The sequence below is a fragment of the Anabrus simplex genome, chromosome 3 (assembly GCF_040414725.1).
Source record: "Anabrus simplex isolate iqAnaSimp1 chromosome 3, ASM4041472v1, whole genome shotgun sequence".
Classification (NCBI taxonomy): Eukaryota; Metazoa; Arthropoda; class Insecta; order Orthoptera; family Tettigoniidae; genus Anabrus; species Anabrus simplex.
In genome coordinates this window covers 445,309,615-445,321,779 of record NC_090267.1, presented here as the reverse complement: position 1 = coordinate 445,321,779, position 12,165 = coordinate 445,309,615, and the positions used below count along the sequence as shown (strand labels likewise).

The 12,165-nt window shown below is 41.8% G+C and overlaps 1 long non-coding RNA gene across 2 annotated transcripts in view; it reads left to right on the top strand.

Moving 5' to 3' along the window:
- LOC136867424 (uncharacterized) overlaps positions 1-10,619 on the top strand; it is an 800,122-nt gene extending 789,503 nt beyond the window's left edge. The window contains exon 4 of one of the 2 annotated variants that reach the window (XR_011017985.1): positions 10,497-10,619. This is a non-coding gene — a long non-coding RNA (uncharacterized lncRNA). The remainder of the gene's footprint in view (positions 1-10,496) is intronic. The other variant, XR_010859686.1, reaches the window with a different exon arrangement.
- The last annotated feature ends 1,546 nt before the right edge of the window (positions 10,620-12,165 follow it).

Genomic DNA, 12,165 nt, shown 5'->3' with positions numbered 1-12,165 from the left:
AATAAATGACGTTTGGGATCCTAGAATACCCCTCAAGCTCACTCGCGAGTGTTCATACACACACGTCACGTCCGTAACGTTTTGATTAAAAGTAATTATTATTGCATCAATGGACACTCGCTGTTTAGAGAGAGACAGTTGGCTATAACTTTATTATTTCTGGTGTGTTTTAATTAATTTAATCAACACTACGTACACGTAACGTTCATATACCGTAATGCATCGCATGATCCACCACAGTTGGTGGAATTACATGTTCGCAGATGTTTATTCCGAAGTTAACGCTCTTCCTATGAACGTGCTCGCTGTGAACTGGTTCCTCGATTTTAACGTGCCTGTGCTCTTTGGTGTTTGTGAAGGATATATGATGATCAGGTGGGAAAATCTGCATTGCTAGGATACGTACAATGACAGTGACAAGTTGCATACACATCCATTATTTTATGTCTTTACAATGTGGCGAAGTTCAGAACATTGGCCCTCTCTTACACTTAACCACATAAAAAGTTTAGATTTTTACAGCATTAATTTAAAATATAATGGTAATCAAGTACAGTTTATAAGATAAAACGAGTAAATCAGATAAGGATTAACAGTAGTGGAGTTAATTAAAATTGATAAAAATATTACGAATAAATAGGGAGTGGACAATGACAGAAAAATATCAAATTAATAACTAAATAATATTATGAATGAAACATTCATTGCAGCGAATGTCCATTATGAATAATGAATTATACACAATATTATAATTCCAAAATAGCACAGAAATGACACAGTATTAACTTACACAATCTAACAGCCATCATAACAGGATTATTTTCGGAGTTTGCAGTACATCGCGTGGTTTCGTTCACAAAGATTTCCACAGCAATCACATACATGGCTCATGGAACCGTTTTGTTTCACACAGTTTATAATTAAAATCATGGCTGACGAATCTAGTGACTATGTCTTGAGTCGTACCGTTTGCGCATCCAGTCTTCATAAACCATTGCATCAGTGGCATAGAAGTCTCTCCATACAATAGTAGTTCGTATCCTGGAGTGGAGTGTAGGGACATCTAAGACGAAGTTCCTCAGTGTAAAATAGTTCCCTTGTCGGTTCGTAAGCCAGTCGTGAAAGAGTGTACTTTGAAACACACGAAACCTTTTTCAAGAAAGTCTCTTTAACTTTTTCTAAAAGCGGTAAGAGTTCCTTCTTCGGATATGGGTAGACGAAAACCAAGCCGTATTCCACAACAGGTATTATCTTCAGCTGAAACAATTTCAGAGCCGTCTTTAAGGAGAGTCTGTTCTGGTATATGTTTACGTGGTTTTCACGACGCACTCCAGGAACTGTCGACAGAGGGCGGTGAATCAGTAACTTCACTCCCAACCACCACAGCACAGCGCGATGATGCTTAAGTCGAGTTAGTGGGGAGGCAGTGGATAATATGGTCGTACTTCCACGTTCTTTCAAGAATTTCTATGATCACTGTCAGAAGAAGAACCTCACATTCACATGCCCTGATGAAGGCCAATGTTATTTGGCGGAAAGCTCGGTATTGTTTTAGTAATAAACTAGCTGATGTACCAGTGCTTCACTAAGGAATTCTACATTGTATACAGACTTCTACTGTAGTTTAGGTAGTGTACACGTTGTGAGCAAGATTGTAATAAATTGCTCTTAACGTTGCTCTAGAAACTTGACGGGGAAGTCACCAAACGTCTTTTTTTATGTGAAGACTGGTTTAGGGAATTTTCATTGTAATGGTAGGCCCCCTTGCCTACCATCACTCACAATCAAGTTGGGAAAAGTATTATAATTAAGGCAGACTCTCACTCTCCACTTGCCTTTTTACATCCTCAGAAAGACTGCCTTACTGGTTTTCCCAACTGAAATCAACATAGGTCATTACAATGATGCCAGTAGGAATGTGGCGATTAAAAGGAATGCCATCATATAAAATACTCGATGAAATGAAAAAACACACATTTTCTCACTTTTTAACGAACAGCAGTACGCTGCCGATCTAACAGTCCAAAGTTCCAGAGCTGGAATGATCAGGTCACAGACAGCTGTGAGCTGTAAGCTGTGAGTTGTGAAGACCCTTTTATTTTCAGAGGTGGGGTGGTGGGTGAACAGTGAAGAGTCCCAGGGAAAAAAAAATATGCCGGTTTTTCTCTCTGTTTCCTAGGACTACCCGATGAGTTGGAAAAATCTCAATTCACTACACTGGTGGGGGAAAGTCTATCTGACTTGGAGGCAAATTTTTCCTCCAAGCGAGAGGAGAAACCCCCTCTTGGCTGCTAATTTGGAATAAAATGAATGTAGGATTTAATAAAAGTGAAGAGGAAGAAGCTTTTCTTAAGCAACGGCTCATTTCAGGGTTAGATTTCAAGTTATTTAATGAATTGTGGTAGTATAATTTGGAATAGGTCGAAATTATAATTTTAGGCCAGGTCATAAGCGAGCCTCTGTCATTATTCTGTTAATTGTGCCCACTGATCAATCCAATCAGCACGTCCGAGTATGGAACGAATAGCTGGAATACTGTGATGAACCAGCGTGTTACTTGCCAACAGTATCAGAAAATGTATGAACCAGATGAATGGTATGGTAGAGAAGAAAGTTATCTAATTATCTGCTATTTCCCGCCAATATTCAGGCAGGATATTATACTCGTTACCCACCGGTTTTCCCATCTATCGGAGATGAGTGGCACCATAAGAGACAAAGAACATCACAACAAACAATAGTCAACGTAATGTTATTGTAGATCAATTTTATGAGCTTTCAATTTTGTAGTTTTGTAGTTAGTTGAGTCTGATACACCTGTTACGTATATATCGTTGTCGAAGTCTGCCCAATATAAACCTTGCCACAAGTACAAGAAACTCTGTAGATACCAGTTTGTTGCAATTTAGGCAAACTGCCCTTAGGCCTAGTTGGTCGCAGGAATTTCCTAATTTTAACTCAAGTTCAAATACAGTTTGTACATTGTACCTAAGTAAGATTTTAGCAATACGATCCGTCTTGTTACGTGTGTAAGTTAGGTAAGCAACTTTTACATCTTTTTTATTAACAGACCTCCGATTTCGCTTCGGTTTCAGAACTGTAGAGATCAAAGCTTTGCTGTAACCGTTGCTCTCAAAGGTGGTTCTCAAGGTGTTAATTTCCTCTTGTAGAGCTGACACTTCATAAATCCTCCTGGCCCTGGTAGTTAGAGTTGTAAGGACACCATGTTTCTAAGCTAGATGATGGTGAGAAACTGCGTGAAGATATCGTATCTATTGGTGTGTATAGGCTTACGATAAACGTTGTGTCCCAAAGATCCATCCTCTTTCTTGGTGACGAGAGCATCTAAAAGTGGTATTTTGCCGTCAGATTCCGTTGCTATATCTTCAGTAAAAATCTCATTAATGAGAGACATGAAGCAATGGAAGCGTTGGGCGATTAAGGTGATCCAGGAAGTGGCCAAGATTGTCTTCATCTTCCGTACACACAATGAACGTATCAACCATTTATAGCCACCAGATATTCAGTTGCAAGGTGCCGACGACAAAGCTTTCTTTTCGAAGTTCTCCGTGAAGAAATTAGCCTCAACATGAGAGAGAGGACCTCCCATGTCCACGCCATCTGTCTGTTTATAATAATCCCCTTTCCATAGACAGTAGGAGGTGGTATGCAGTGATAGAAAAGTCTTGCTATATCTTCATTAAAAATCTCATTAATGAGAGACATGACACCATCAATTGGTACTCACGTAAACAGAGATGCCACGTCGAAACTCGCTAAGATATCACCTGGCTGAAGTAATATAGCTTTTAACTTCTCAATGAAGTGTGTGGAATCCTTAATATAGGAAGGGGTGTTACCTAGAAGTGGTTGAAGTAGACTACCTAAATATTTAGAAAGGGCATAAGTAGGGGAACGAATCGTACTAACAATAGGCCTAAGAGGAACACCTTCTTTATGTGGTGTGGCCATGGGAAGGCCTCTCTCACCTGTTGAGGCTAATTTCTTCATGGAGAACTTCGAAGAGAAAGCTTTGTTGTCGGCACCTTGCAATTCGAAGATCTGGTTGCGATATGTGGATGATACGTTCGTTGTTTGGACGGAAGATGAAGATAATCTTGGTCATTTCCTGGATCACCTTATTCGCCAGCATCCTTCCATTTGCTTCACTATGGAAATGGAATCTGCCGACAAAATACCCTTTTTAGGTGTTCTCGTCACCGAAAAAGAGAATGGATCCTTAGGATACAGCGTTTATCTTAAACCTTCACAAACCAGTAGATACGATACCTCCACGCAGATTCTCACCATCACCATGCCCAGAAACATGGTATCCTTATAACTCTAACTTCCAGGGCCAGGGGGGTATTTGTGAAGTGTGAGGTCTACAAGAAGATATTAACACATTGAGAACCACCGTTGAGAGCAAGATTTGCAGCAAAGCTTTGATCTCTATGGTTCCGAAACCGACGCATAACCGGACGTCTGTTAAGAAAAAAGATGTAAAAGGAACTGCTTACCTGCCTTACATACGTAACACGACGGATCGTATTGCTAAAATCTTACTTAGGTACAATGTACGAACTGTATTTGGAACTTCAGTTCAGATTAGATAACCCCTGCGTCCAACTAAAGACAGTTTGCCTAAATTGCAACTACCTGTTATCTACAGAGTTTCTTATACTTGTGGCAAGTTTTGTATTGGGCAGACTTCGAGAACAATATGTAGTCGCATCAAAGAATATAACAGGTGAATCAGACTCAACCAACCTGATAAATCAGCTGTTGCTGATCATGCCTTAACACGTGGTCATGATGGAATATTCCAAGGAGGAGATGTTCTTGCCCGTATACAACAATATCGCCCCAGAATCATCAGGGAGGCGGTTGAAATACATAAACATTCAGATAATTTCAACCGCGATACACGGTGCAACCTTAGTGAATCATGGCTACTTATTATCCGAACCATTCGAAAATAATGCTTTACTGTTGCTATTCGTTGTCTCTAGCATGCGGCTAAAATGGCGTCCCTATTGCATCCTAGGGCATCATTTTAAGTTCCATGTTGCTTTCTCTTAGCAACCTTTGATGCGTCGTGTTTCATTTTTTCTGTTTCTCCTGATGAAGAAAAGCAGGGTTCCTTTTGAAACGCGCTGAGAGGTTATACAGTTCATTACACGACATAAATACAAAATATACATAATGAATAGTTTCTCGGGCCGTGAACGTCTAAATAATAATAATAATAATAATAATAATAATAATAATAATAATAATAATAATAATAATAATAATAATAATAATATTGTATGGCTGAAAAATATTTTCAGTTTACACCACCTAAAAGACCTCCATGTAAATTTCGACGTTCTATTCACTACAAAGATCGTGCCACTATATTTAACCATAGTCAGCGATCCAGTTAGCGAAACGAGAACTCTACATAGACGAGCAGGAAAAATGAGAAAAATTTAGCCGAATGTACAACATGGTCTTTTTTACATATTTAGCATGAATCAGGCAAGCTATGAATTTACTCGTCTTCAAATATTTTCCGCCTTTGGTCGCTATGGAATCCGCGATGTTGGGTACGAAAAAGCCAGCGTGATAACCACTCAACCGCTGAGAAGTCGTTTATAGACTGCCTAGGTAAACTTTGCGCTAAGGGCTGTTTATTTCAGATGTCGGCAGAACCTAAACTCATTCCAGGAAAATGTAATGTATGTGTGTTGATAATATAATAACGCTATTGGTTTCACGCCCCACTGACCACCTTAACGTTGACGTGCTGGAATTTCGCCCTGTGAAATTATTTTAACGTACCGGTAAATCTACCAACAGGAGGTTGAAGTATTTGGGCTGCTTCAAATACCACCGGACTGGGCTGATTTCGAACCTGCCAACTTGAGCAGCGCTGCCATCTGAGCTACTCAGCACAGGTATGTGTGTTGAACTTTCAGGGCAAACTGTGTTTGGATCTCCAACAACCCCACCAACAGTTGTCGCAGAGAGTCTAGGCGTCACTGAAGAGGCATGCTGGGCCAATTAGGAGAGAGGTAGTCTCTTGTCTCTCGAAAATAGTGGTACTGTACTCTGATATTATTATCATCAACAAAGTCTGGAAGGAAGGCTGGAAAGTTTCCTCATCATCTCATCAAATCCAATTAGATGATCCTCCTCAACATGTTCCAGGAACTGATCTACCAAGAGCTACGTGGTGCCAACTAAACCGCGTACGAACTGGTCATGGTAGGCCTAGGTGCAAAGCAACGCTGCGCAAATGTGGATGGCTATATTCACCTGCTTGCGACTGCGGAACTCAAGAACAGACAATGAATCACATCATTCGGGAGTGTCCATAGCGTAGCTTCACAGGTGTTTGGGAAGAGTTCATGGAAGCACAGCGCTTTCCTGGTTGAAGAATCTCGATGTTCATTTCTAATTTATTACGGACATATTTGTGTTAAATAATGTAGATCATTTGTTCCGTACAAAATAATAATAATCATCGTCGTCATCATCATCATCATCATCATCATCATCATCATCATCATTTACTTACTTGGTTCGAACCCCACTGTCGGCAGCCATACAGATGGTTTTCCCTGGTTTCCCATTTTCACATCAGGCAAATGCCTGTACTGTCCCTAAATTAAGACCACGGACGCTTCCTTCCCGCTCCTAGCCATTTTCTCTCGCATCGTCCCCATAAGACCTATCTGTGTCGATGCGATGTAAAACAGCCTGCAAAAAAAACTTACTCATTTGCTTGTTTACATCAATACAGGCAACTGTGGTCTACGGTTACACAAACAATCTGCATCTCTTTCATAGGCCTAAATCTTTTAGTTTACATTGTAACCAAACGTTTTTCAACCCCACGCTCCTTTTCAGTCGTTCTTTCGCCGAGATGTTCCGTGGGTTAGCTGGTTCTTTCTCTGGAATTCAAGAGGATAAATTGAGGCAAATATTCGTTTATAGGAAGGGGAGTTAGGGATTGGAATAACTTACCAAGGGAGATGCTCAATAAATTTCCAAATTATTTGCAATCATTTCAGAAAACTTCAGGAAAACAACAGATAGAGAATCTGCCACCTGGGGGACTGCTCTAAATGCAGGTCAGTAGTCATTGACTGATTGATTGACTGATTGATTGATTGATTGATTGATTGATTGATTGATTGATTGATTGATTGATTGATTGATTGATTGATTGATTGATTGATTGATTGATTGATTGATTGATACAAGACCTCAACCCCGCAACTGTCTTCCTAAAGCTGGTCCCCTCCATTATGTCGTGTGGTGTTATATACACTGACTGACAGAGCAAATGCAACACCAAGAAGGAGTGGTCAGAACTTTATGACAATTGCAGGGTAGACTGACGTCACTGAGGTATGCTCATGATGTGAAATGCGCCGCTGTGCTGCGCACGTAACGAACGATAAATGGGACACGGCGTTGGCGACTGGCCCACTTCGTACCATGGTTTCTCAGCCGACAGTCATTGTAGAACGTGTTGTCGTGTGCCACAGGACACGTGTATAGCTAAGAATGCCAGGCCGCCGTCAACGGAGGCATTTCCAGCAGACAGACGACTTTACGAGGGGTATGGTGATCGGGCTGAGAAGGGCAGGTTGGTCGCTTCGTCAAATCGCAGCCGATACCCATAGGGATGTGTCCACGGTGCAGCGCCTGTGGTGAAGATGGTTGGCGCAGGGACATGTGGCACGTGCGAGGGGTCCAGGCACAGCCCAAGTGACGTCAGCACGCGAGGATCGGCGCATCCGCCGTCAAGCGGTGGCAGCCCCGCACGTCACGTCAACCGCCATTCTTCAGCATGTGCAAGACACCCAGGCTGTTCCAATATCGACCAGAACAATTTCCCGTCGATTGGTTGAAGGAGGCCTGCACTCCCGGCGTCCGCTCAGAAGACTACCATTGACTCCATAGCATAGACGTGCACGCCTGGCATGGTGCCGGGCTAGAGCGACTTGGATGAGGGAATGGCGGAACGTCGTGTTCTCCGATGAGTCACGCTTCTGTTCTGTCAGTGATAGTCACCGCAGACGAGTGTGGCGTCGGCGTGGAGAAAGGTCAAATCCGGCAGTAACTGTGGAGCGCCCTACCGCTAGACAACGCGGCATCATGGTTTGGGGCGCTATTGCGGATGTTTCCACGTCACCTCTAGTGCGTATTCAAGGCACGTTAAATGCCCACCGCTACGTGCAGCATGTGCTGCGGCCGGTGGCACTCGTGTACCTTCAGGGGCTGCCCAATGCTCTGTTTCAGCAGGATAATGCCCGCCCACACACTGCTCGCATCTTCCAACAGGCTCTACGAGGTGTACAGATGCTTCCGTGGCCAGCGTACTCTCCGGATCTCTCACCAATCGAACACGTGTGGGATCTCATTGGACGCCGTTTGCAAACTCTGCCCCAGCCTCGTACGGACGACCAACTGTGGCAAATGGTTGACAGAGAATGGAGAACCATCCCTCAGGACATCATCCGCACTCTTATTGACTCTGTACCTCGACGTGTTTCTGCGTGCATCGCCGCTCGCGGTGGTCCTACATCCTACTGAGTCGATGCCGTGCGCATTGTGTAACATGCATATCGGTTTGAAATAAACATCAATTAATCGTCCGTGCCGTCTCTGTTTTTTCCCCAACTTTCATCCCTTTCGAACCACTCCTTCTTGGTGTTGCATTGTCACTGTCAGTCAGTGTAATTTACCTGCATGTCTTCATCCACCTCATTCAGTCAGCGATGATGAGATTTCCGGTTTTTTTCTCTAAAGTGAGCAATTTGTGCTCCAATCGCTACTGGTTCATTCTCTTCAGGTGACCACAGAAGATTACCTTTCATTGTTTCGTAACGGTGGTGATTTTTCGACTTTCGCATGCAGTTCTTTGTTTGACCTCAAGTGGAAGAAAAAACCCTCGGACACTTTATTACGACCCAATACCTTCCTGAGGAACTTCCTTTCCCTTTTCTGTATCAACATATCGTCGCTGCCGGGACAAAACCTCCTATGTGAAATATTTTAGCTTAGAACTTTGGCCGGTAATGTTCTGTCACCTAAGGTGCAATATTGTGTGAATCTTGTCACGGCATTCTCGCTCTTCATAATGTATGTGCTGCGGGTCGGTAGATCTCCAAAAATATTATCACATAGGAGGTTTGGTCCCGGCAACGACGATATTTTCCATTGTTGCTAGTGTTTCTGCAGCGTAAATGCATGCCGGTCTGACTACTACGCAGTAATGTCTCAGGTTATCCTGGTAGGTGGTGGACTTGGATTTGTATCATGGCTCATTTTAAATGCCAATTCCATCGTCCTTCCTCTCCCCCAGTGCTTCATATTCATTGTCATTCGGAGTAATGATCTCGCCAAGGGATATGTGTTTGTGTGCCAGTGAAAGTCTGTAACCGAGCTCGATAGTTGCAGACGCTTAACTGCGGACAGTATCCAGTATTCGGGAGATAGCTGGTTCGAACCCCACTGTCGGCAGCCCTGAAGATGGTTTTCCGTGGTTTCCCATTTTCACACCAGGCAAATGCTGGGGCTGTACCTTACTTAAGGCCACGGCCGCTTCCTAACCACTCCTAGCTCTTTCCTGTCCGATCGTCGCCGTAAGACCTATCTGTGTCGGTGCGACGTAAAGCCAATTGTATAAAAAAAAAGTCTGTTGTATCAGTACCAGCGACTTATCGTAGACTCCAAATTCCCTGAGAATGTTTAGAAGTTTAGAAGTCTCCCGTAATCCATTATTATTATTATTATTATTATTATTATTATTATTATTATTATTATTATTATTATTATTATTATTATTGACCATTCTTCGTAACTCAGGCGATAGAGCGCTGGCTTTCTGAGCTCAAATTTGATCCTGTTCAGTCCGGTAGTACTTGAAAGTGCTCAAATACGTCAGCCTCTTGTCAGTAGATTTAATGGAATTTAAAGAATTCCTGCGTGAAAAAGTTCTGTCACCCAGACGTCTCCGTAATCCGTGAAAGTAGATCGTGGAACGTAAAACCAATAACATTAATTAATATTATTTGTGGCCCCACGGCCTAAGGGCAGTGTGTCTACCTCTCACCCCGAGGCTCCGGGTTTGATTCGCGGCAATGTCTGGGATTCCTATCTGGGTCTGAGGGCTGGTTCGATGTCCACTTCGCGTAAGATACTACAATTGATGAGCTATCTGACGGTGAGATCGCAGATCCGGTCTACAAAGGCAAGAATAGCGGCGGAGAAAATTCGCTCCCCTGATCTGGAGGCTTTCGGACTGAGCAGTGATCGCTCGGTAGGCCATGGCCCATAAGGATTCATAAGGAGTCATGGATTTTTAAATTAATTTTGTAAGTTAACTATTTTAAATATAGCATCTAATTATTGGAATAGATTTCACAGAAGGTAGGATATGTTCCATGGCAGTAAACTTAATCAACAGTAAAAAAATACCATGATTTTTATTTCAGGTTTCGGGGCGGTGTTCAGTTGTCAAGATATGAACATCAACTGAGGAGACAATTCTATATTGACAAGAAAATCCATTCAGCAAACTGCTTCAGGAGGGCTACACGCAAGACTGTACTGCGAGGTAAGTTAGTTCTCAACTTATTTTCAAAACTGAGTGAATGTGTACAGTAATTTGTGGTGGACGTCCAGATACTGCCTGCAACTATAGAATACACTGGGATTACGAAATTACACGAGGAAGCCTGTGTATACGAAAAGAAAATCACGCACGTTAAACGTCACAGCACTTCAGTTAAGAAAATAAAAACAAGCATATGCCATACACTTAAAAAAATGTCAAGTGTCTTGAAAATAAAATACTATTTAAGTTGAACGTTGTAGAGCGTATTTCAGTTGCGATGAAAAGAAAACACATTTCGTAATAGTTTTAAAGAATTGTAAAGTGTCTTGTATTTTGACGCACTGCGCTGTTTTTGAGCAGCAGTATCACGGCACCGGCTTAACAGTAGGTTATCCGCCGGAATCACCTCGGTCTGCTCTTCAACATAACACATACCTGCCTCTAGTTTGAGGGTTAAGGGAAATGCCAGACAACGTTAAGGTCATTCTCCCATCTGTAGTGTTCAGCTTTCGCCTCGTATGAGGCAATCACGCACTGACAAGTTACGATTTTTTCTGTCGCTTAATTAAAAAATTTCTGCTCGGATTTATGGGAATATCGAACTCTCGAGACTCGAAGTACCGGTACCCGTCTGTAGTATAAATTCCGAGGAATAGGTATTGTTGAAATGAAGTATATTTATTTATTTATTTATTTATTTATTTATTTATTTATTTATTTATTTATTTATTTATTTATTTATTTTAAATTCTTCCTCCACCTAGAGGCTACCCGAGGACAGTACAGTGAATGTTGATTTTTTAAATTAGTTCGTAAAGAAATCGGAAAATAAAAAACAATTCCGAAATTAGATCTACAAATTTAAACAATTCTAAAAAAGTCAACAACGAGCTGGATACGAGAGGTCAAGGAAGATTTAGAAAGAAATAAAATGAGAGAAGAGGAAACTATGGAAACGGGAATATTAAAAAGAAAGTTTTAAGAATGCAAGGATTCCAAGGAAGAATGGAAAGGAGACCCGATCCAAATTGTTCTGGGGAAAGACGAATAAAACATAGTGCAATGACGGAGGAATACTGGAAAGAACGGAAGAGGAAAAACAAGGAAGGATGAATTGAAAGTGACACGACTTCCTTCGCAGGCCTCACCGTTAAGAAGAATTAGTGAAGAATTAGTGAAAACGTTTAAAACCCGTAAGAAGTTATAAGAACACTTTGAGAACTAACTTTTACTAATGTTAGAATATAAGTAGGCCCTACGATTCGGACTTGAGGTCAGTTAGCCTTTTCCGATGATATCTGAAAATGAGGATAGACTCCCTGCGAGCTGTTATGCCCTAGTCCACGACTTCATCAGTTCTGATCCCGAAGACTCTAATGATTTCTACTATCCTTTTTGAGGTTCGCCCACCAGGCACCAATAATAAGGCTCATCACATGCATATCCTCTAGCAAGTATTTTTCTGTGTAATTGGTACTTTAGGCAAATATGCTGGTGATCAGTCTGAGTTTAAAAAATGTTATTGTCGCCACTTACAATGGCGCGGA